General features: G+C 45.3%; 1 long non-coding RNA gene and 1 pseudogene across 1 annotated transcript in view; one reads left to right on the top strand and one right to left on the bottom strand.

The window, feature by feature from the left end:
• LOC147000975 (uncharacterized) overlaps nt 1-24,936 on the bottom strand; it is a 240,714-nt gene that overhangs the window by 152,841 nt on the left and 62,937 nt on the right. The window lies entirely within an intron of this gene.
• Nucleotides 17,095-20,238, top strand: LOC147000977 (uncharacterized; annotated as a pseudogene).

Below are 24,936 nucleotides of genomic sequence, written 5' to 3'. Positions count from 1 at the left end.
AAGTGTTTGATTCCAGGAAAATGAGAGATTATTTTAAACATTAATGTAGGCAAAGAATACACACTATTACCTCCCCAGCTACAGGATACTGATAAAAATTACACAGGCTGCAAGTCATTTATTCATGTATCCCCAGTAAGCCTCACCCCTAGAAGCACCTCTACCCACTGGGTGGTGATCCCCATCACTCACTAATATGTTCTGATATGGAAAAGTAAAATTCACCAGTGAAAACAAAATAACAGTGATGACTTATGAAAGTCCAGGATACTTCTCAGACAGAAATCCTCCCAGACACACTCAAGAGCAAAACAAAAACTAGATTCCAAAAATAACCATGCCTAGGACACAAGAACAGTGGCAACCCAATTAAAATTTATGGAAAATCTAAAATACAGCCAGTGAACAAGAATAGCCTTGAACATAAATGCTGGGTGACATAGCATACGAAAACATGGGAAGCCTACTACCTGGGACCTGAGGCGTTCTGTATACTACGGAAATGCTCTGCTCACCCATCAGCTCTGGCAGTGGATAATCTGGGTGCAACTTGGACAGGGTCAGTCTTTGGGGAAACTGCCAGAGCTCCCTGGTCTGCATAAGGGACAGTCATGTGGGGTGGTTCAATGCTTGGCCAGTCCAACTGGCCAAGATGGGTACCAACCTTACTGCCTGGGGGTTATACAGCAGATGAGTGTCCTGCCTCATCGTGTTCCCAGGAATATAAGCATGTTCTGGGAAATGAGTGCCCTGGTCATTGATAACCTGGTTAGGTGGCTGTGCATCACATGAATTGCTCACAGCCTTAGAAGGTAGACATTGAGAACCTCCCTCACTAAGGAAAGCTTGCTGCAGCCAGTGACTGTGCCTACTCAGCTTACAGTTGCTTCACAAAGGAGAATGTCTAACAGTCCCACACTCATGTACTGCTGCTCATGTAGGTCACATGATAGGGCAAGAGGTAGGAATATACCTGTCACTGGGTTGTGACCACCACAGAGTCATGGTATTTTAAGGACAATCCTACCCAGTTGTTTCTGCTTTACCCCATTTTAACACTTTCAATATAACTTTCTACATATCCACAGCACCAGGTCTGCTGCCTGGGCCATGGCTACCCCCTCCTGTGCATCAGTAAAGCCATCTCCAATGTTCAAGCAGGTGATGTAGTTATGAATCAACACACTAGCTAGGGTCAGTGAGATGACCACAAAAATTGCCAGTGTGGTTACTCAGATAGACTATCTATCCGTAATTAGAGAACAATATTCTCTTCCACACATGTACGCCTGAGTACTTAGCCCAGGTATTAGTAAAACCATCCAGCAGCCATGTTTTAGAGATACAAGAAGTCATATGGTCAAAATCCACCCTTGCATTGCCAATTTCCTGTGCCAGGCCTGCTTGACTGAAAGACAGACTGTAATACAGGAGTATACAAGATACTTGGGTTGTTTGCTAGAGTCTTCTGTTTGTCAAATATGTCAGGTGTGTGCTGCCTTCCCTCAAGCCTCTGGAGTCACCGATGCTGGGTAGCCACCAGAGATGGTGAGGCATTTTCATAGATTAAATGAGCCCAACAGCAGCCCCAAGAGGGTCAATAAGCTGTTGGTGAGGCCTTGATGTTGTGAATCCACATGTCACTAATACAGAGCAAGGTCTGCTCTCTCAGACTCAGGCTGAGTGGCCCATCTAACAGGACTCTATGGAGGACATTGAGTGACACAGGCAGGCATAGGCAGTACTCCACCTATCACAGGCTCTGCACACTACCAGACCTTATTCTCCATGGGTGAGTGAGCCTTAGTGCCACCTACTGGATCAGTGGAGACCGTGCTAAACTTTAGAATAGATGAAGCTTCACTATTACCTAGAAAAAGGAAAATTCTGAGAAATATTCAGGGTAATCGGGGGGAAAACAAGGTTCTTCTTCCCTTCTATTGACATTTTCACTTTCAAAATCAGGGGCCAGTTGTGAAATTTTCAGAAAACAGAGTGTCACTCCTGGGAAATGTTAATAGGGACAAGGAAGGGAGTGGGCCCATGTGGTCTACACAAAGCTTCAGAATATGGGATGAAGCAGAGGTGCCTAGCTGAAACTGGAACTCTCTGGACAAGGAGTGAGCTTCTGAAACTTGTGGGACTATTTATCCACGTAACAAAGAAGCAAAAGGAAAAGAAAGACACATAGATCATCCTGGCAACATAGAAAGTTGAACTGCCCAGGAATAATGGGAGGAAGAAACTCCCTCAGGGACAAGGGAGGGAATGGAACCCCGACCCTTTAATGTCTATCAGGGACAGAGCAAAAGTATGAAGAAATATGTACTATGAAAGTTAGGCTCTGCCCTTTCTCTACAAAGGTGACTTTGCTGGCCCGGTTCCTCAGTAAGGAGAGCTATGTGTCCGAGGATGTGAGTTGCAGAACCGTGACAGGGAAACAATCAAAACTGTGGATACATTGTAGGCTCTAAACGTAAAATGAAGCTATCCACATAAAATGCTCATAGAGGGGAGCATATGGGGAGTAGAACTGTGCTATCCAGATTTGGAGGATTATCTCTGGGCCCATCTGTGGACAAACTGTTTCACTTCCCATAGACATAGTCTTCTTTGAAAGGATTCCTTCTTTCTCACTCATACGGTAGGTTTGAAAACCACAGAATTTGGTAGAAGAAGCACTGTATAAATGATAGGGCCCAATGAAACTTTCTTTGCAGTCACTGTCACTAGCCTGAGTCCAGGAACACCGGTGTTGGGGTTTCGTTTTCCTGGGCTCCACCTGGCAGTCACTGGGCCCATCCTCTGTCTAATCTCTAAATATAGCCTGTAGAGATAGCTGGTAGTAGAACAGTCTCAGAAACTACAAGGAACTTGCCACACCTCTGCATAATGCTTACCAGTATCTCCAAGGTGACCCCAAGGCCTGGGCCTTACCTTGTAGGAAAAATCAAAGCAGGGTTCAAGCATCAATGGTGCATGAAATAGGAAGGATATCTGAGGTCAGGGCAGTTGTGGGCCTATGGACAATAGGGGCTGACCCTACTCTGCCTACCAGGCCTCTTGACCTCATCCAACCTGGGCTGCAGACTGTACCTCCATGCCTCCTGTAGCCACCACAAGAGTTCTTATCTGAACCACGATGAGTTCACTCTTCCCTCTTCTGCAGCATAAAATGGAACAGTGACTCCCCAGTTCTCAGCAGTCATCTCCCCCAAGAGCTTGGAGGGTAAGTTGGAGCAGAGATGCAGCAGGTACTGCTATGGCATGTGCTCCCTGCTCAGTGAGTCTCTGCTGGCTCCTGCCTGGTCTCTGGAAACTCTTCCTCTGCCCACCCTAAGCTGCTTCATTCCACAATCTCTCATTCTTTCTCACCTTGACATCAGGCTCTGTGACCTCCATTCTCCTCCCAGGCCTAGTGCTACCTCGCAATGAGACCTAGCCCCAACTTAGGACCTGTGGCTAAGGTACAGACCCAGGCCAAATTCCTATATACTCAGCAAAAACCAGATCCTTCTAAATCTTTGACTAGACTGTAAGAACGGACTTCTATCTCAGCAGAAGTGCCAATTAAATGAACTGTCCTTCCTGGAGTGACTGAAATGAGCAAAGGTAGAATTTCTCCTCCAGGAGTATCAAGGCATAATTAGTAGCCCACTCTCAACTTTTCCCTGGGCAACCAGGCCACCCAGACCTCCATGTCAATCTCTTTCATTCATGTAGACTGCATCATCACCAGTGAAGGAACAACACAGCCAGGAGAAGACACCAGACATGAACAGCACCAAGGCTCCCATTTCTCATGGGGCAAGTCTGATGTGGGAAGGGTAAATTCTCAAAGACATGTCAATGCTATGGACAGAAAAGTTCACAGAAAGCTTGAGTTGCTGATTGATGGGAAAGCCAGACCTAAGAATTCTGTACCGGTGACCTTTATACATACACAAAGCACTAACACTACACTCAGGGCAGAGGAGGGTACCTAATATTATCAAGAGCATGACCTGGGATCATACAGTAAGTCCTTCTGGGCTTCCAGCACTTGCTGTCCCATGAGACCAGCCGGAGCCCAGGCTATCCTACAGGCCTGGCTCACACAAAGAAAGGGGCTTGTTCAAAGTGCAGGAATTACCTGGGCACTGGGCAGGCCTGGAAGGGTCCTGGCTAGGCAGCACTCAGCTCCAGGCAAGCTTCAAGTCCCAGGGTCCATCCACTTGTGCATGAAGATGCATCAAAACAGAGGAGCAGCCTGTTTCGCTGCTCTAAAGCCTTCCAGAGATTCCCACTATGAGAACACAGGTCAGCTTTCCCCTAATTTAGGTGCAAATGCCTGCATGTCTTTCTGTCTGATTACATGTGCGTTACACACCTGCAACACCTGTGGAGGCTTCTGATATGAAACCGTGCTCCATTTCCTGGGCTGGTGCAGTTCCTTCTTCCTCCAGACAGTTCCCTTGGGATGAAGAGGAAGAGAAGTTGGAGGCCTCCATCTTTTCTGTAGCCCACAGGGGGCAGTATAGGGCCTGAGTTCCCAGGGGCTCCTCCCACTTCCCCTCCCTCTTCCAAACATTCCTCCAGCACTCCCCTCGAAATTGCCTCCCCTTTCTACTCTCGAAGGACCTGCTCTGAGACTGCCTTGTCTCCTCCATGCCAGACTCTACAGGAATCTCAGTCCGGGCTACAGTGCCCCAGATGCTATGGTTTCAATATTGCCAGGCATGTCAGCTCCCCAGTCAAGGCCGAGCCGCCCCCAGTACCTCTGAATTCCCCCAAAAGCCCTGGGGGACACAGGTTCTCTGTTGGTTCCTGGGTAGGGCTCCTTACAGGAAAGCTTCCAGCGGAGACATTAACAAGGTCCAGATCTGTTCTACTCCAGCATCACTGCACACCCTGCAGTTAAACAGCTGAAGAGCAGCAAATCTTTCAGATACATCCTGATTGGCTGCAGGCATCATGTGCAGCAGGCACCATGTGATCGACTGGCAGCCTGTAATTGAATCCATTTCTGTGATTGGCTGGAATTTCTTTGCTGTGATTGGCTGACTCTCGGTTGCTTTTTTACAAGATTAACCTACCCTTGGTTCATATAGGAAATGAGGTTACAGGTCTCTGTATGGTGAGCACACTGGACAAACCTCATTGGTCATTATACGGATTTTGTCCAAAGTAGAGTTCAACAGTCCCATTTCTTTCATCCTTCCAGGTCACTCAAGTATGGGCATTGATGGGCCCTGCCACTGTCTACCAGGATTGAAAGGAATCTTAAGGATTCCTTACAAAGTTCACAGTTCACAGTGCCAGGTTAGCCCAGCACCCGTAGGGATACCTTCTTTGTCATTCTGACTATAAAGGCACGATTTGGTGGGAAAGAAGAGCAACTCTTTGTTCAATAATTAAGGAGAGTCCTAAGAGATACAGGCAGACAATATTGCTGACATTCATTCTTCCTCAGAATGCTCTCTGAGGCACAGGGAGCAAAGCTGTTCAGTTTGACTGTCAGGCCTCAGAGACAGCTAGCAGCTTGTGAGCCCCACTGCTCACAGGCTGCAGATGGACTCCTCACTGCAGGGTGACTGACTGAGAGGTGCTCATTCCTGCAGACCACCTGGCAACAGGCATCTTAGTGATCCACAGGCCAATCCATTGCCTGCTTTGATTAATTTAACCATGATGATTTGGGTCAAAGGTCTTTCTCCTCCCATCTGTGGGATTAACACTACCTTGACACTCTCTAAAATCAAACTTTGAAAGAGGAGAATAAAAAAGAATTGTTTGATGTTGTTTTGAGACATTTACTTGCTATTAGCGCAGGGTAGACTAAAACTTGCTGCAATCCTGACTCAGTCTCCCTAATGCGTGGAAACACAGGCATGAAGGTCTACACCCAAGAGCACATCAAGAGAAGACAAATCTCAACTCAAAATGATGAGCGTATCCTCCTGCCATCAGGAATTTAGGAGGCCAGAAGGCAGCGGGCTGATACAGTCAAAGTGGTAAAATTTGAGAACATTCCTGTCGGTCATGTATATATGTATAACTGTATATATGTGTGTGTCCCCAAAAGACAATTATGCTGTTTGTATTCTATTTATGGTGTTTCTGATAAATGTATACTTTGTATGGCTGTTTTAGATAGAGAAAAAAATCAGCCAATCAGTTTACTCCAATGAGTGTTTAACGCATACTCCGTGGAGATGTCATTTCTTTGGCATTCCTCCCAAATGGGAATTTACTATGCGACACTTCAGACAAACAAACAAAAACAAAAACAAAAACCCTTCCTACTTGGGAACATGATTCCAGAGTTACAAATTTGCTTAGTGCTGTCTACCAAAAAAATATATATTTACATATATGTATAGATGCTTCCATATACACCTGTGTGTGTAAATACCTATGTAAACCACTGTCCCATATTTCAGTGGTAAAGAAAAGAAGTATATTTCAAATTTTTTATGTATATATGAGGCTAAGCTGCTGTCTGAATAATTGTCTGTAGTGGTTTAAGCAGTTGACCTGTTGCAGTTGGAGATTAATAAACAGAGAGTGCTGCAGATTCTGCCTAGAGATTCACAGGTTAAAGCCAGCTTTTAATTGTCGATGTCAATGTGTTTTAGTTGTCGGGTAAGCAGCTAGGCCAATGACTCCTGGGACCACCAGGCCTGAACTTACCTGTCAGCTGAGATCTGGGGATCTGGAGAACTGGATCCTGCAGGAGTGCAGCTTCAGTTGTACATTGCTAGTCAGCCTCCAGTAGGAGACCATCCCTGGGAGACAGACCCTTCACAGAGCCACTGCCCTGGCTAGTGATCCCCACACCTTCACAGGATCCCAGAGTTTAAGAACTGGGCAAGTGGGCAGGGCTTTCTTATTTGGGTTGGGGCTGAGAGCAGGGGGCAGGACTGTGAAGGTGATTCTGTAGAGGCATGGTCAGACTGTGAAGTTGGAGCCTCAGGTGAAAGGGTTCTAGGTCTTCAAGCAGTTGATCTCCTGTGCAGCAGTTGGTTGTTGAGTCCAGTGGTCACAGACTTTGGAGCAGCAGTTTCTTCTTGCTCCCCACTTAGTTGCTGCCATTGACAGTACAGCTCAGCAATGCTCACTCTGCTGCCCCAGGGCCTGTGTCCAGGGCGCCGGAACCTGTGTGGGCGGCCTTTGAGTGGGGTACTTAAGGGCCTAGGCCAGTCAGGGAAGCTGCACCAGGCCAGGCTGATGGATGAGAAAGAAGACTGAGGTAGAGTCATATGACTTTTTTCATACTGCAGCTTACTTGCTAGTGTGTTTATACAACAACTGATCCTCCCTCCTGACCCCAAACAGTGTTTCTCTGTATAATTCTGGCTGTCTTGGAACACCCTATAGATCAGAGAGATCCACCCAAGTACACTAAAGACTTTTTTTATTTTTAGTTATTTATGTACCAAATGCTGCCCCCATCATCCCTCACAGAGTTCCTCTCCCATCCCCCCCCCCTTTAGCCTCTGAGGCAGCGGCACTCTTCTCCAAGCCCCAATATCCCCTCACCCCTGTAGTCTGTGCAGGATTAGGCCCACCCTCTCCCACTGAGACCAGACACTGCAGCCCTTTGATACATATAAACTGGGGGCCTTGAACCAGCCCCTGTATACTCTGGCTGGTGGCTCAGTCTTCTGGGAGTTTCTAGGGGTCCAAGTTGGTTGACACTGTTTGTCTTCCTGTGGGGTTGCCATCTCATTAAGATCCTTCAGTCCTTCCCCTAACTCTTCTACAGGGATTCCCAACCTCCATCCAAGGTTTTCCAGTGTTTTGTGAGTGTCTGCATCTATCTCAGTCAGGTGCTGGGAAGAGCCTCTCAGAGGAGCTGCTAGGAAAGACTCCTGTCTGCAAGCACCTTGTAGCATCACTAATAGTGTGCCTGACCATAGGATGGGTCCAAAAATAGGCAGGTCACTGGTCAGTCATTCCTTCAGTCTCTTCTCCATCTCTGTCCCTGCATTTCTTTTAGATAGGACCAATTTGGGGGTCAAACGTTTTACAAGTGGGTTGATGTCCCCAACCTTCCACTGAGGGTCCCGTCTGGCTACTGGAAGTGGTTGCTTCAGGTTCCATATTCCTACTTTGGGGAATTCCTGCTAAGGTCACCTACACTGACTCCTGGGTGCCTCCCTTATTCCAGGTCTCTGGAGCTTCCTAGAGAACTCTCTCCCAAACCCCATCCCGGCCCAGCAGCTGTGTATTTCCATTCATTCTCCTGGGCCTCTGGGCCTCTCTCCTGCTCTCTCCAAGCCTTTTATCATGGAGGGGTGTTGGTTTGTCAGATGTTTTTTAGACATCTAGGCAGATAATCATGTGGGTTTTTTCCTTTCAGTTTGTTTATTTAGTGGATTACAATGTATTGAAGGATTTTCATATATTTAACCACACCTATATACTTAGGGAAAAGCCTACTTGATCATGGTGGTTGCTTTCTTTGATGTTTTCTTGGATTCCGTTTGCAAGTATTTTCTTGAATAATGTTGCATAGTGGTCATTAGGGAAATGTGTCTGAAATTTGCTTTGCTGATTCTTTATATGTTTTAGGTATTGGGGTAACTGTGGCCTCATAGAGTTTGGCACTATTCCTTCTGTTTATATTTTGTGGAATAGTTTGAGAAGTATTGGCACTATCTCTTTGTGAAAGTCTGGTAGAATTCTGTGCTCTCTCAGCATTGTATTGGTACAGAGACAGGCAGATGTATCAATGTAATAGAATTGAAGATACAGAAATAAATTCACACACTTATGGATTTTTGATCTTTGACAAAGAAGCCAAAAATATACAATGGAAAAAAAAAGCACCTGCAGTAAATGGTGCTAGGTTACGTGGTAGTCAGTATGTAGAAAAATGAAAACAGATCCATATTTGTCATGTTGTACACAGCACATATGCACCTGGATCAAGGAACTCAACAGAAAACAAGATACACTGAATCTATTAGAAGAGAAAGTGGAAAAGAGCCCTGGACTCATTGGCATGGGGCAAAATTTCCTAAACACAACTCTGAGGTCAAAAATTGACAAACGGAGCCTCATGAAACTGAAAAGCTTATGTAAAGCAAAGGACATAGCCAATACAACAAATTTACAACCAACAGATTGGGAAAAAAAATCCTCACTAACCCCAAATCTGATAGACGGCTAATATCTAAAATATATAAAGAACTCAAGAAGCTAACCTCTAAAAACTCAAACAACCTAATCAAAAAATGGGGTATGGAGCTAAACAGAATTCACAACAGAGGAACCTGGAATAGCCGAGAAGCATGTAAAGAAATATTCAAAGTCCTTAGTAATCAGGGAAATGCAAATCAAAAGGATCCTGAGATTCTGCCTTACACCAATCAGAATGGCTAAGATCATAAACTCGGGTGACAGCACGTGTTGGGGAGAATGTGGAGAAAGTCAAACTCTCCACCATTGCTGTTGGGATTGCAAACTGGTAGACCAGTCTGGAAATCAATCTGGAGGTTCCTCAGAGAATTGGAAATAGATCTTCCTGAAGACCCAGCTATACCACACTTGGGAATATACCTAAAGACTCCCCATCATGCCACAGGGACACCTGTTCCACTATGTTCATAGCAGCCTTGTTTGTGATAATCAGAAGCTGGAAACAACCTAAAGGTCTCACAATGGAAAAATACATACAGAAAATATGGTTCATTTACACAATGGACTATTATTCAGCTATTAAGAATGAGGACATCATGAGTTTTGCATGCAAGTGGATGGAACTAGAATATATCATCCTAAATAAAGTGAAAGACTCCAAGAGGAGACCCTCGCTCAGGCCTCAGGACAATAGCGGACACCCAAGAACTCACGATAGACCAAGCTTGATGTAAATCACATGAGGCTTTATTCGGGGAAAGCCAGAGCTCTGGGCACAACTCATATCCCACGCAGGGGTAGAGGAGTCGACCTCAAGGGGAAAGAGGTCCCAGTTTTTATAGGCTATCAGGAGGGAAAGGAGAAGGGGGAGAGTAGGGGATTTCCAGATCTAAACAATGTCTATTCTGAAGAAATGGGTATGGGAGGGGTACAAAGAAAGAGTCTGGTGCAGGTGTAGCAACTCAGGATTGGCTGGGCTGTGGTTGGGGAGATTTTCTGACTCTTTCTCAGCAACCAATATTACAAACACCTGGCAATGGGCTTCATCAGTGGGCACACACATGGGTTCAAGGAATGGTCAAAACATTGGCAGACACACAGGTTCAAGGAGTGGCCAGAGCATTGTGCACCTCTATTTTTCCAAATCAGGGAAGCTAGTTCTGCTAACAGTGACATCTATCTTGCCAATTTCAGGGCTTCTGTGACCTTTTACATTCTGTCAGGATCTTTCATTCCCCACTTATTCTAGTTACTAGTTCTACTCTTAGAACTAAACTGCAATCTCTTCTTTAAGGTTCTGCAGTGACTGGTATTGTTGTCTTAGTACTAACAGCTGGACGGCACCAATCTTCTCTCTAATAAAGGTCACCAATTTATTAAGAACTATTGGGCCACATGTCAGCAGTAAGAACAAAATTATTAGAGGGTCTATCAGAGTAGAAATGAGGGTCAACCAAGGGGATTTATTCTTCAGGAGCTCACTTTACGTGACAGGCATGAATCTAAGCAGAGATGCTTTCTACTTTGACAGCAGTGGGGGTGGTCAGCAGCATGATGCAAGGGCCTTTCTAACAAGGTTTTAGATTCTCAGCTTGATGTCATCAGACGAGAACTGCATCTCCAACCTGGAGCTGGTATGGTACCATCAAATCTCTTGGTTCGTAGGCCTCCTTGAGCTGCTCTCAGGCAGTGTTTCTGACAACTTCTAGGGCTTTCATGTGTGTAAACAATGAAGCAACAAGGTTAAAATTTAAAGGATCAAACACTCTCCCCACTTCAGTGAGCGGGGGAGGTCCCCCCCCCCATACAGGATTTCATATGGAGTGAGCTTAAATGTTCCCAGTGTGTTCCTGACGCAGAACAAGGCAAAGGGAAGGAGGGCTGTCCAGTTATTCTTACCGGTCTCTAAGGTCAATTTAGTCAAGTTTTTTTTTTCCTTTCTACCTAGCCTGAACTCTGGGGTCTATAAACACAATGTAATTTTAAATCAATCCCCAGTTGGATGGCCAGTCCCTGACTTACCTGGGCAACAATGGTGGGTCCATTGTCAGACCCTATTACCTTAGGTATTCGAAACCGTGGAAAATTTTCTTCTAGGATTTTCTTAACCACAACATTGGCAGTTTCTTTTTTTGTCCGGTAGGCCTCCACCCATCCTGAAAAGGTATCTATAAAAACTAAAAGATATTTATTACCATACTTAGCTGGCTATACTTCAGTAAAATCTACCTCCCAATAGGCTCCAGGGTGATCTCCTCATAGTCTTCTCCCTGGAGGATATCTTGAATGTCCTGCATTAATCATGGCACACAGTACACAGTTCTTAACTACTGCTTCTGCAACATCAGAGAGTCTTAAAACATAAAAAGTAGATGCTTTGACCAGTGTTTGCTGGGTTTGACTCCCAGGTGGGACAGCAGATGTATATTTTCAATAAATCTTTTCCCTTCTTTTTGTGATTATATTATTTTACCATTACTGACTGCTTGTTAGCCCTGTGAATTTTTTTTTTTTGCAGTAAACCATAAATTGTCCATTAGTTTTATATCTTCAGGGATATACTCAAAACTCTGGCTGCACAGATCCAGTTCTGGCAGAGCAACTTTGTGGAGAGGTTCTATCTGTTGAGTCCTGAAGGGCAGTATCTTAGGGCCGAGTGCAGCCTGTTTAGCTTTAACATCAGCCATGTTATTCCCCCTTGACACAGCATCGTGTCCGTTTTAATGTCCAGGACAATGTATAATGGTCACTTTGGTAGGCAGATGAATAGCCTCAAGGAGGCTCAGAATCTCCTCTTTATTTTGTATGTCCTTGCCTGCTAACGTCAGCAACCCTCTTTGTCTATAGATGGCACCATGGATGTGGGCTGTAGCAAAAGCATACCTGCTATTGGTGCAAATGTTGATGGACTGCCCCTCAGCCATCCAAAGGGCCTGGGTCAGGCCAATTAATTCAGCTTTTTGAGCTGACATACCTTCTGGCAGGCTGCCAGCCCACACGACCACTTACCATCTACAACCACTGCCCCTGCCACCCTCTTACCTTCCACTAGGAAACTGCTTCCGTCTGTGTACCAGTTTGGAACACCTGGCCACGGCTGATCACGTAGATCACTTCCAATCCCAATTTCCTCTGCAAGGATGTCTGCACAGCAATGAACAGGCGAGGAATCAGGCAGGAAGGTGGCAGGGTTGAGAATAGCAGGAGAAACAAACACGACCCATTCAGTCACCATCAGACTCTGGTAGTGAGTCATCCGGGCATTTGTCATCCATCGGTCTGGGGGCTGGCAGATAACGCTTTCAAGAGAGTGGGGGGCTACCACAGTTATTTGCTGTCCCAGAGTTAATTTGTCAGCATCGTTAATGAGTAGGGCTACTGCAGCAACGGCCTTTAAACATGTGGCCCATCCGCTGGCCACTGGGTCCAGCTTCTTAGACAAATATGCCACCGGCCTCTTCCACGGCCCTAGAGCCTGAGTAAGAACTCCTCTGGCCACCCCCGCCCTCTCATCAACATAGAGGACGAAGGGCTTGGTTAGATCTGGCAATGCCAAGGCTGGTGCTGTCAGCAGGGTCTCCTTAATATTTTTCAAAGGCTTTCTGATGTTCTGATGTCCATCTGAATTCTGCACTTTCCTTGGTCAGGGGGTACAGGGGGGCGGCCAGTGTTACAAACCCAGGTATCCAAAGTCTGCAGAACCCAGCGGTGCCCAAGAATTCTCTCACCTGTCTTGGAGTAGCCGGTGTTGGTATTTGAGTCACAGTCCTTTTTCTAGCCTCTGTCAGCCACCGTTTTCCATCCCAGAGGGTATATCCCAAGTAGACTACTTCCATCTGACATAGCTGGGCTTTTTTAGCAGAGGCCTGGTAACCCAACTCACCCAGTTCTGCTTGCAATCTCTTGGTCCCCTGCCAGCATTCTCTCTCCGTGGTTGCAGCAAGGAGCAAGTCATCAACATATTGAAGCAGAGTTATCTGGGAGTTTTCAGCTCGGAAGGAGGCTAAATCTCGATGTAGAGCCTCATCAAAAAGGGTGGGGGAGTTTTTGAATCCCTGGGGTAACCGCATCCAGGTCAATTGTCCTGTTTGTCCAGTGTCAGGATCTCTCCACTCAAAGGCGAATATGGGCTGGCTGGAGGGATGTAACTTCAGGCAAAAGAAAGCTTCTTTTAAATCAAGTACTGTGTACTATTTTTGCTCCGGAGGGAATGAGCTGAGGAGGTTATAGGGACTAGGAACAGTTGGGTGAATATCTTGGACCCTCTCATTGACCTCTCTCAGGTCTTGGACTGGTCGATAGTCACTTGTGCCAGGTTTCTTTACAGGCAGTAGAGGAGTATTCCAGGGTGACTGGCAAGGTACCAAAATACCTAATTGTAATAGTCTCTGAATATGTGGCCTGATTCCATCTCTTGCTTCACGGATCATTGGGTATTGTCACACTCCTATAGGGGTTGCATCCGTTTTCAGTCCCACAACCACAGGGGGAACTCTGGCAGCCATTCCCATGCCTCCAGTAGCTCTGCCCATGCTCTAGGGAAAGCAGTCAACCAATCTTTTAGGTCTGGCACCTCCGTTTGCTTTATGCCTTCATGCAATCTGTATTCTTCCTCAAGCTGCAGGGCTAAGCCTATGGAGTTGGGAGATTCCCAACTTACTCTCGGCCCTTCTTGAGTAAATCTAATCTGGGCCTTTAATTTAGTCAGAAGATCTCTTCCTAGAAGCGGTGTGGGACACTCAGGAATGACCAAGAAGGAATGACTCACTTGGCCTTTCCCCAGATCTCAGAGTGCGCAGTGGTCCAGGGGTATTGTTTCTGACCAGTGGCTCCAATCAATATGGTTCTTTTATTTTTTAATTTTCCCAGTTTATGTTTCAACACAGAATGTTCTGCCTCTGTGTCAATTAAAAAGTACATGGGAGTCTCTTCCACCATCAGGGTTACCCTAGGCTTGGGGAGGGGGTCCGAGCCCTGTCTCCCCTATTCATCATCTTTCAGAGTCAGGACCTTGGGGCCCTTCCCCTTTTCTTTGGGCATTCTCGTGCCCAATGTATTTTTTCCTTGCAATAGGCACATTGGTCCTTCTCTAAAATCTTCTGGACAGATCTTTTTCCTTCAGGTCTGGGTTCCTTGTTGCCCAGGTACCCTGTCTGTCTATTCCCTGGCCTGTTCCTTCCTTCTCGTTCCCCTACTACTGCGGCCAAAATCCTGCTTAAATTCCTCTCCTGTCTTTTTCCCCTTTATTCTCCCTCTCTTCTTCTTCTCGCTTTTCCATCTCTCTCTTCTCTTCCTCTGTTTCTCTCTCGTGATATACCTTTTCTGCCTCCTTAACTAAATCTTGTAAAGCCATGGCATGTAATCTTTAAAAGCCATAGCAACTGCGGCTTGTTGACCCTCAGAGATCGGGTTAAAAGGAGTATAGTATCTATAAGCTTCTATCAATCTTTCTAGAAAAACAGACAGGGGCTCTGTAGGTCCCTGCACCACTTCTCTTACCTGAGCCAAATTGGTGTGGCATCTCATCGCTCCCTTTAGACTAGAGCCCGGTTGGTAAACTGTCAACCTCTCCCTACCTTGAGCCTTGTTGTAGTTCTAAACTGGCCAGAGGGAACCCAGCATTCCAATTATACAGATCAGCTGATGACAAAAGACTAATATTGGAGTGTCTGCAGAGATTCTGGGTCTGTGGGCGGGTCACCTACAGCTCACAAAGGAAAAGGTGGAAGTGGTGTCAGGAGCTCTATCTGCTCTGGGACTCTGGGCTTCTCTGCTCCAGGTCCTTGGTCTACTGACTGCCATCAGCAATCCCAGAGCAGGGCGCAGGGACCTGCAGAGGCAGTAGATAGGGCAGAGGGGGAGGGGACTCTGGCCACTTCAATTTCAGGATAGATCTTGGGGGGAGCTGTGGGTTGAAGAGGAGGCTCTGTTTCGGTGGAGCCTGTGGTTTCATTTCTGTTCAGGCCTGGGGGCTGCGCTCTTGCCCAGGGGTGGGATCAGCTGGAGGAGGAGCTCCTCGCCTTCTATTCACCAGGCCAGAAAGTGCACTGGACCAGGCAGGGTCCTCACTGCCCTGCCACCACCTCTGTGCTTACTGCTTCTTAGGGCAGAAAGTGAGGGTGCTGTGCTGACCCACCCACGCACATGGAAGCAGCTGGGGGAGGGCTCCGAGACATGCAGGGAATCTATGGTTTGATTTATGGCAGTGAATTCTGGATGAGGTAAGGCTGTTGATCCCAGTGGGACCCAGGTCCGCTCTGAAAAACAATGGCTTTAACTTCAAAGATAACAGTCAAACCAAAAGTCTCCTCCAGTGACCATTTTACATTAAAAGTCTGCCAAGGTTCCTTCTAAATTTCTACTGAAAGATTATGGGCCCTTGATCTAACTTCAGTCCAGTGGTCTAAAGTCAAACTTGGTGGGGGGGTCGTTACAGTCCGTCCAATATCAAGGAAAACAGACACAAAACACACTCACACACACACACACACACACACACACACTGACAAATACCTGAAGACAGACACAAAAAACAAACACACACTGACAAATGCCCATCTTTTAATGGACAAACAAAAACCAACTAAGAAATGTAAAAAAGTCGGGGAAGTGCTTAAGTCTTCCAATCTAGGAAGACTACCAACTCTTCACTCATGGAGTCCTTCCCCTCCCTCAGGGCGTCCCCCAAGTGAGCAGCAGCCAGTGATTCCAGCACATCTGCTGTTCACACTCAGTGGCTCATCCCGAAGGCAAAGGTCTCCCTTTCTCACGAAATGTAGCTGCTGCAAATTTCAGCACTCAATCTCACCGGCTCACAGAAATGTTTTTAGACAAAAAAAATTGCACTTCCAAGTGGGTCTACGGAGATGTGGGTGGTCACGCCAATCCCAGGACGAGCCCCCAAATGAAAGACTCCAAGAGGAGCCCCTTGTTCAGGCCTCAGGACAATAGCGAACCCCCAAGGACTCATGATAGACCAAGCTTGATGTATGACAGGGCATCAAGTGGAGGAATGGGTTGCCATTCCACAGTCAAAAACTGTGTTTCAGAATTCTCCTTGTCTAAAGGAAATGAAGGAACAAAAATGGAGAACAGACTGAGGGAAAAGAGGTCCAGTGACCAGCCCAAATTGGTATCCATCTGAAGGGGACATTCCAAAGCCTGACACTATTACTGATGTTATAGTATGCTTACACACAGAAGCCAGCATGGCTGCCCTCTGAGAGGCCCAACAAGCAATTGAAAGAGTCAGATGCAGTTAGAGTGAACCAAAGGACAGAAGCTGGGGCCCCTGTGGTTGAATTAGGGAAAGGCTGGAAGAAGCTGAGGAAGAGGGTGACCCCATAGGAACATCGGCAGTCTCATATCCCATGCAGGGGTAGAGGAGTCGACCTCAAGGGGAAAGAGGTCCCAGTTTTTGTAGGCTATCAGGGGGGAAAGGAGAAGGGGGAGAGTAGGGGATTTCCAGATCTAAACAATGTCTATTCTCAAGAAACGGGAACAGATGGAGGAAAAGGAGGTCAGGTGACCAGCCCAAATTGGTATCCATCTGAAGGGGACATTCCAAAGCCTGACACTATTACTGATGTTATGGTGTGCTTACACACAGAAGCCAGCATGGCTGCCCTCTGAGAGGCCCAACAAGCAATTGAAAGAGGCAGATGCAGTTAGAGTGAACCAAAGGACAGAAGCTGGGGCCCCTGTGGTTGAATTAGGGAAAGGCTGGAAGAAGCTGAGGAAGAGTGTGACCCCCTAGGAACACCGGCAATCTCAAACAAACTGGGCCCCCAAGATCTCTCAGGCAATGAGCCACAAATTAGGCAGCATACACTAACTGATATGAGCTTCCCAACACATACAGCAGAGTATTGCCTGGTCTGGCCTCAGTGAAGAAGATGTATCTAACCCGGAGACACTTGAGTCCCCGTGGAGTGGGGTGGGGAGGGATGTTGCAATATCTTCATGGAGATGTGGAAGGAGGAATGGGGTAAGGAACTGTCAGAGGGCAGACTGTCAGAGGATGCCTCACTCCTGTGTGTTCTCATTCCACATCCTGATACTACTTAACTAACTCCAGTTTGTATAGATGGAGGGAAAAATGCGGAAGAGACCAAGACTCCACCACAAACTATGGGAATGTAAGACATCTTTGTCCTATGGAATTTTCATGCCAGAATGTGGGCTCAGGCTCTGGGCATATTCATTCTGGATATGCTATGCAGGGTGGGATTTGAAGGCATCTTAGTTGGATGTGAGACTAAGAAGCATAGGATATGTAGGCGATGGAGGTGTCATATTTACACAGACGGATGGGCCTCTTGATCCTCTGATTGGGGCTGATGTTTTGGCCTCCTGTCTTTGGCAGTCCAACAACAACTTTACCTGGGCTTCACACCAAACCCTTTAGAACTTCAGACAGAAAATGGATCATCATCATCTCTCTCAGCTGTTTTCTTACCTCAGCGTCCTGGAGGATCTTATCCAAAAGAATCTTAGTCGATTTTTCTGGGATACATTTTCTATTATCTCTAAATCAGTTGTGGCTATTGAGCATAAGCTCAGAAGCCCTTCCTTGGGAAAACATAAATCTGTGAGGTTTATTGATGCCTGTGGCCCTGACGAAGCTCCCTCCTAGGCTAAAGGACTTCCACAGCATTCCCAGGATCAGCCAGTACCTCATCAACTTGTGACACAAAAGTAGGTAGGTGAGAAACAAGTCCAAGAAAACAAAATCCTCCCAAGATCTACCCCAAAACAAACACCTCCTTGTTTGAAAAGTAGGGCCTATGTAGTGTCATGTGCTACCAGTGAGAAAGGGATACAGGCATGCTTATCAGCTGAAAGCCTGCCTGGGAAACATGAATGGTATTCAAAAGACACCAAAGCTTATGATGAGCAAAAACATCAAAGCTATTAGCAAGCCCACTGAGAACTTTCCCTGGGCATCATATATTCTAAAGGTATCGGGCCAGCCACCATCCAACCTGAGCATGGCCGGAGCATTCAGCACCACAAGGAGCCAGAGAATAACCAATATGCAACAAATATGGAAGAACAACAAGGAACCATATTCAGATTCCTCCACTTCACGAAACCAACCCAGGTTCAGGGACATTTCATAGAAAACAATGTTCATTATTGCAAGAACAGGCCTCAACTCTCCCAGACTGCCCAGCCCTCCATCTTCAAAGCCAAACCCTACAAATCCAGCAAATGGAAGGGGTCTGTGCCTACAGGGCTTCCCTTAAAGAAGGACATAGCAAAGTTTGATGTGCATAACACCACCAAGAAGGACCTTGGTGTTGGTACACAAAAGGTGCCTGGTACAGCAAGCAGCAGACCTGGGAATGAGCTGGTCCTAGTAAACCTGCATTGAAAACAGAAAAGTGGCCCTACATGAAACCCGGTGAGCACTATTGCCTGCTTGAGGCAAAGACAGAAAGGAAGCCAGCATCACACATCACAGAGCTTCCAGTGAAACACGGGAGACCCAATCTGCAGATGCTTGTGGCAAGGCATCTGACCCCACCTGGAGTTCCAGCCTCAAACATCCCCCAGGTTGTGGATCCCTCCTCACACATCTGTGATTTCAAGGTTGCCAGGGTCCTGAAAAATTTCCATCACAGGATCCAGGAGGACAAGGATGAAAACTGGATCTGCTGTGAGAGTAGAGAGAGGTGAGTTTATACACTCAACTGCAGAGGCTCAGGAGACCCAAAGAGCCCCTCCACCTGCTTCCAGCCATGGGGCCACAAAGTCCCATCCAGATCCATTGCTGAGATACCTGAGTGTTCAGAGACCTGCTTCCTACTTCCTGGCAGCAAATCCCCAACAGGTCAGGACCATCCGAGGCACTGGAAAAGGCAGTCAGAAGCCAAGTACCAATCGCAAAATGGCCAAGCATGCAACACAGGAGAGCTTTCAGGTGGTGGACTTAAGACATCACCTCAGGGTTATGACAATGGAAGGCCTTGGAGAAAGAGTCAGACATTCAGATGCCAAACAAACTACAGTGGAGGTGAAAGAAGAGCTACCTCGTGCATGGAGAGTAAGTCTGGGATCCATTGAGAGTCACAAGTGCCAGGACATCAATATCAGTCTCAGGGTCTTTGGGTCTTTAGGGGCCAACAGATTCCCAGCAAATCTACAAATACCTACCTGACAATACTCGCAGGACTTAAGTCAGAATATTTTGAATTCAAAACTGCAGTCAAGAGCTTGGCCTGTGAGTCACCATCCAGTTGGCCCCAGTAGAGTCCACCCTGCCAAGGTCAGCCTGCCCTGGCAGGACTCTGCCCAGCTTCCAGGCTAGTTGCAAAAACACCAAGAGTTCCCAGGGCTTATGTGATGTATTCCTGAAGAGACAGGAAAGGGTCGAAACTAAGGACATCAGTGTTCCAAAGGATCAAATATAAGTGTTGGATCTCAACGGGTTTCACCTTCATGAACAGAGGCAGAGCACCCTAAGATCTACAGGCATAAGTCAGGGAGAAAGGCATGTGAGAGTAAGTGATTCCATCCCGAGCTCCATCGAGCTCAAGGATACAGCCAAGACTTGGATACCAGAAAAGGGAGAGGCTACTTATAAGTCCTCTTGGGAGAACATCCTAAGTAATTCTTTTCATTGTGGAAACCTTAGCACAAAATGCAAGGATCAGCAGGATATTCTAAAGAATTCTAGCTCTCTACCAGCTACTGAGCAGATACAGAAGGTTGTAACAATAAAAGAGGCCATCTACCATATGCTAGATGAAAATACATGCCTAGCGAATATTCTGTTACAGATCTTAGAGAACACTGAAGGGGACCAATCAAAGGTAAAAGAGTTGTACAAAGTAGAATCACTGAGATCCAAGCTGGGTACCTCAAACCACACTTCTGAGGTCTGTATGACACTACCATAGCAGAGCACAAAGCAGGATGAGCTGTGGCCAGGACAGCCCAGAGGAGCACAACAGTCCATTTACATACAATGGAAGTGGAGACAAACTGCACTCAGGAGTTGATGCCCAGAGAGCCTGTGAACAACATACAAAGCAAGTGAAAAAAGAAATGGGCATTAAGCTGTTACCTAAACCAAGGGGAATGAAAATCCATGTAATTACAGGGTAACTAGAGACAAGCACAAGCCAGTCCTTGCTGTCCAGAGAGCCTGTACACCTGGCAAAATTAGGATCAAGTTTGGATTGGGGCACTGTCCACCTAGAAGTCCTGAGGGGCTGCCACCGTTCCTTCAGATACACACAAATTGGAGACAAAGAGGAGCCTGGTTTTACCCATAAAGCCTTTGACCCACATCAAAGTACAATGAAAGGAATGCGTGTTGGCTGCCCTATTAGTTCCAAAGAGAACCATCCAGTCAATATCAAGGAGAACTGGAATCCAGTGGCACTCAGGTGTTGCTGGCCAAAGAACCTCTGACACCCAGTAGACCAGAGTAGATCAAGGAGCAGGTGGCTCAGGCCACCCATGCCTTCACACACCAGGAGTTTCTAAAAGATGTCCCATCTGCCCAGTCATTGTTTCCCCTGTGCCTCCTGGTAATAAACTTGAGTTTTTCCTATAAAGAATCTTTTCCTTTCTCGAGCTCATCCTTCTGTGCTCATGGCTCCATCCCAGAAAGGAAGTGATCCCTGGTTCACATTCCTGCTTTTGAGCAGAGCTGTTTCTGTCCTACAGTGATGGAGCAGGGGAAGGTTCCTCCATGCATGTTGGTATTAACAGCTTGTGTACTCCTTGGGCTCCAGCTCAGGAGTACAGGGGCTTCCTCTGGCACATGGCTGGGCTTTGTCTCTGGTCCTTTGAAGCATATTTTCCCAAGTCCACTCACTTCAGTAACTAGTATTTGCCAGTGGGGTTAGAAACTTTTAGTATGTTTGGTGACTTTATATTTGTGATTTATTACATATGCTGAGCCTTGAGCACTCTCCCACTTTACTAGCAGTCTTTCTCTGCAATTTAGAGGAGCATATACTTTGGCTGTGAGCCCTTCATTGGTTGTATATCCTGGCAAGAAATTATCCTATTCAAAGAACTTTCCCCTGGAAATTGAGTTACAGGTGGCTGTGTACCACCATGTTAGTGCAGGTAATTGAACATTAGTCCTGTCCAAGGCAGCCTGTGCTTTGAACTACTGAGCCACCTCTCCTGTCCCATATGTCCTAACATTGTAAGAAATGACTTTAACTAGTTCATTCCTCAAAATAATTTCATTTTCCCCTTTATTTTTGTATAGCTGTCAAATTCTAAGGAGAAAAAGAGAAACCTTAAATGTTATCATGATTATTTTAAATCATTTAATAGTATATTGAATTCTCATTTTCATTACATTAGAGTGTGTATCACTTACCAGAACCAGTATCACTACAAAACTGATTTTTTTCAAAGATTTCTTTTTTTATATGTAAGTATTCTGTAGCTGTCTTCAGACGCTCCAGAGGAGGGTATCAGATGTTGTCATGGAGGGTTGTGAGCCCCCACACAGGGATTTTAACTCAGGACCTTTGGAAGAGAAGTCAGTGCTGTTAACCACTGAGCCATCTATCCACCACCAAAATTGATTCTTTTTAAAGAAAAACATGATGCTAATATTTTAAGTTTAGAACTATTAAATGTATCTTTACATAATATTGTAAAACTTTCTAGGGATTCCAACTTGCATTATATATTTTTGTAAATGCAAGTCATGTTTTAAAATTATGGCCACTCGACCACTATAATTTATGTGGATTTGTTTTGTGCTCCTTAACGTAAAAATATATAAGTAAATGTGTCGTGAGGGAGAATTCTGGGAAAAGGAGTAGGAACTGAAAGAATATGAATAAAATATTGTATGAAAAACTTACCAACAAAACAAAAAAAAATGCTTTGGAAAGTAAAAATAGATGTACTATTACACCCGGTCAAATAACATTAACTTAAAGTTCTCTCTGATATACAGAAAAACAACTGACTGCTGCATATTGAACAGCTAACCAGCTACTTTGCTCACTTCACAGAGCTTTCCTCTCTGCAATTTTCCTATAAGATCTGCTATTGGGATGGACATGTGCTATCCCTGTTCCAGCCCACTTCACACTGAAACTCCCTTCCCTGGATATGTCCCTGGATATGGACTTTGGGACATAACTGGGTCATAAGCATTGCAGTGAAACCCTTGTACATAGAAATAGAGAAGAACTTCTATGCGCTCTGTCATCTATGTGTAGTATATATTTGTGAGATATGTGTATTTGTGTGTATGTGTGTTGTGTGTGGAGTGTGTGTGTGTGTGTAAACTTTTCCTTTATTTCCTTCTAACAGATTGGTGTACAAATACAAGAGGTGAATGTGCAAACCAGGAAGGAAGTCCTTACTGCCACCCATTCATGTTGTAGGCAACTCCTCCCTAGTTGCACATGGCCTTGCAGAGGGTCTGAAGTGTATATCCCAGGGAAGACTAGGGCAGGGGAACTCCAACTTACATAGATGTATATAGAAGAAATCAAACTACTGGGTACTACCTTTTCTGGTGCAGCATTGCAGGGAGAAACACCCACACCTCTGTGGGTAATCACCACCCTAAGCTCATTAAGTGAACCCTATACACTCATTGGTTCCCAGAGTAGATCCTGTCTGCGTGTGTCACTGGAAGCTGAGGAAGAAGGAGAGATATTTAGCATCCCCAGGGGAAGAAATGCTATTGACACTTAATCTGATAAACTTTTACTTCTTTTAATATGTCAGGGCAGGAGGTGTCCAGCAGGACCTTACTCTACCATGATATGTGGGTCATTACAGGAGGAGGAATGTCCAGCAGGACAGGATACCTATCTCTGTATCTCAGGTGACACTGTCATCAGTAGGTTGTCTAGCAGGTTCTGGTACCTGGCATTGTACATGCCACAGTAGAAGAGATGCTGTCAAGGCAGGACTGATATCTAGAAATCTATTGAGTGTCCTACATGTCTTGAGCTAGCAAATATCTAGAGGGTGTTAACAGGGAGGGAGGTGCATGCTCAGTACATACATAAGTCTCTGGGTTATTAGGCCCTGTTGCATACCATGTGCAACTCCACCTGCCAACAGAGAGCTATGGTTAGTTTCAGCTGGCAAGTTCTTCCCTGCCACACAAAATATGCTGGTAACCTGGCCTCACCATACCACACTCTCCCACCACAGAACTTGAACTTCTCTCTGCAGGAGACTTAATAGCCAGGCCAAATTCACACAATGTGATGTTGCTGTGTGCAACGCTGTTCTCATTGGTTAGTGAACAGAACACATCATCTGTGCGAGGAAGTGCTATGACTGTTCCACCTGTACACAGCCTATTTCTCAGTGTGGTTCACCAGATCTCCCTCGGCAGCCTGTTCCAGCACCGTAAAGATATGGTTTTTGGTTTTGATCACATGGAACAGCTTCGTTATATTTGGATGCCTATCTCAATCAGGTTCACTTAGTCATTTTTCTTACCCCTTTCCTGTCTTCTGAAAGTGGCCTACACCTCCTTGTTGAGATGGTACAGCTCAGGAAAGCAGCCTTTGTCAAGGGTCATGAAGATGAGATGATCTGAAAGGGGCACAATTTTGGAGGACCTGGTCTACATGTTAGCTTCATTGTGGCCTGCTCTGTATATTTGCCTGAATGTTGCTTGACAATTTCCATCCTAACATCAGCTGACAAAACACTGAGATGAAAACCATGATATTTCACACAAGAGAAACAGGTCAGGAAACAGATTTACTGCTCTCGTTTCACACATAGAAAAGTGAGAGGGAGTTAAGATGGTTCCACGGTACACTTCAGGGTCATAGAAAAATAACATTAAAAAAAAAAAAAACACTACAACAACGACAACAAAAAAACCCTAAAGCAGTAGCAGAACCTAACCAAACAGACGATAATGAACAATGAAAAAAATGTGTTGTCCTTGGAAAATCAGGTGAAACTGAGGAAGAATTACCACAACTAAACAAATGAGAATATATAGAATAAAACTATAGATACAGAAATACTATAGCAGATACAATAAGGCTCTAAGAACCATTATAAGAGATCTCAGAATCTGTAGAATAGATATAGGAAACCTATGACACAATCCATTATGAATGAGGGAGAAATGGGTAAATTTCCAATTACATATAAATTGCCTGAATAGATCAGTAAAAGGCAATGAAGAAATATTAATAAACAAATACAAATCAACAAAGTGCTCAAGACCACAAATATTCTTGAATGAAAACTTCCAGAAGTTTAAAGAACACCAAAGTTCCTAAAATAATTCCATAAAATGGAAGGGAAGGGACACTTCCCAATGTGTCTTAGAAAGCCAATATTACCCTATAACCAAAATCAGATAAAGTGAAAATAGGTGGACCTTCAATGGATAGAGTTGGTTACCACCAGACCTGATGACCCAAGTTTTATTTCTCAAGCCCAAATAGTGGATTTAGAGATCTGCCTCACAATTTGTCCTCTGATTTTCACATGTATGCAGACACACATATGCAATTAAAACTACATTACCCAGATATTATGTCAAAATTTCCATGTAAAAATGTGAAAACCTAACAAGATGGCTTGATACTTCACGATAGTTCAACACACATTTTAAACATCAGATTCATGATCAAGATCACTTCCTTCATGAATATGGAATGAGCCTTAAATACACACATCCTTAAATTAAAAATGTAAAGTATAAACAAGATAAAAAAGTGTGTAGCCTTAAGAATGACATTTTGTCCTTTTAAATCATGATTAAAAAAAAAAAAGGAGAGGCTTTCTTAAATGTTGGTATTTGGGAATGAATAACAATTAGTCTTTAAA

Source organism: Mus caroli, unplaced genomic scaffold (genome assembly GCF_978045245.1).
Source record: "Mus caroli unplaced genomic scaffold, Mus_caroli_1 scaffold_15, whole genome shotgun sequence".
In the NCBI taxonomy this organism is placed as follows: Eukaryota; Metazoa; Chordata; class Mammalia; order Rodentia; family Muridae; genus Mus; species Mus caroli.
This window is presented reverse-complemented; position numbering and strand designations above follow the sequence as displayed.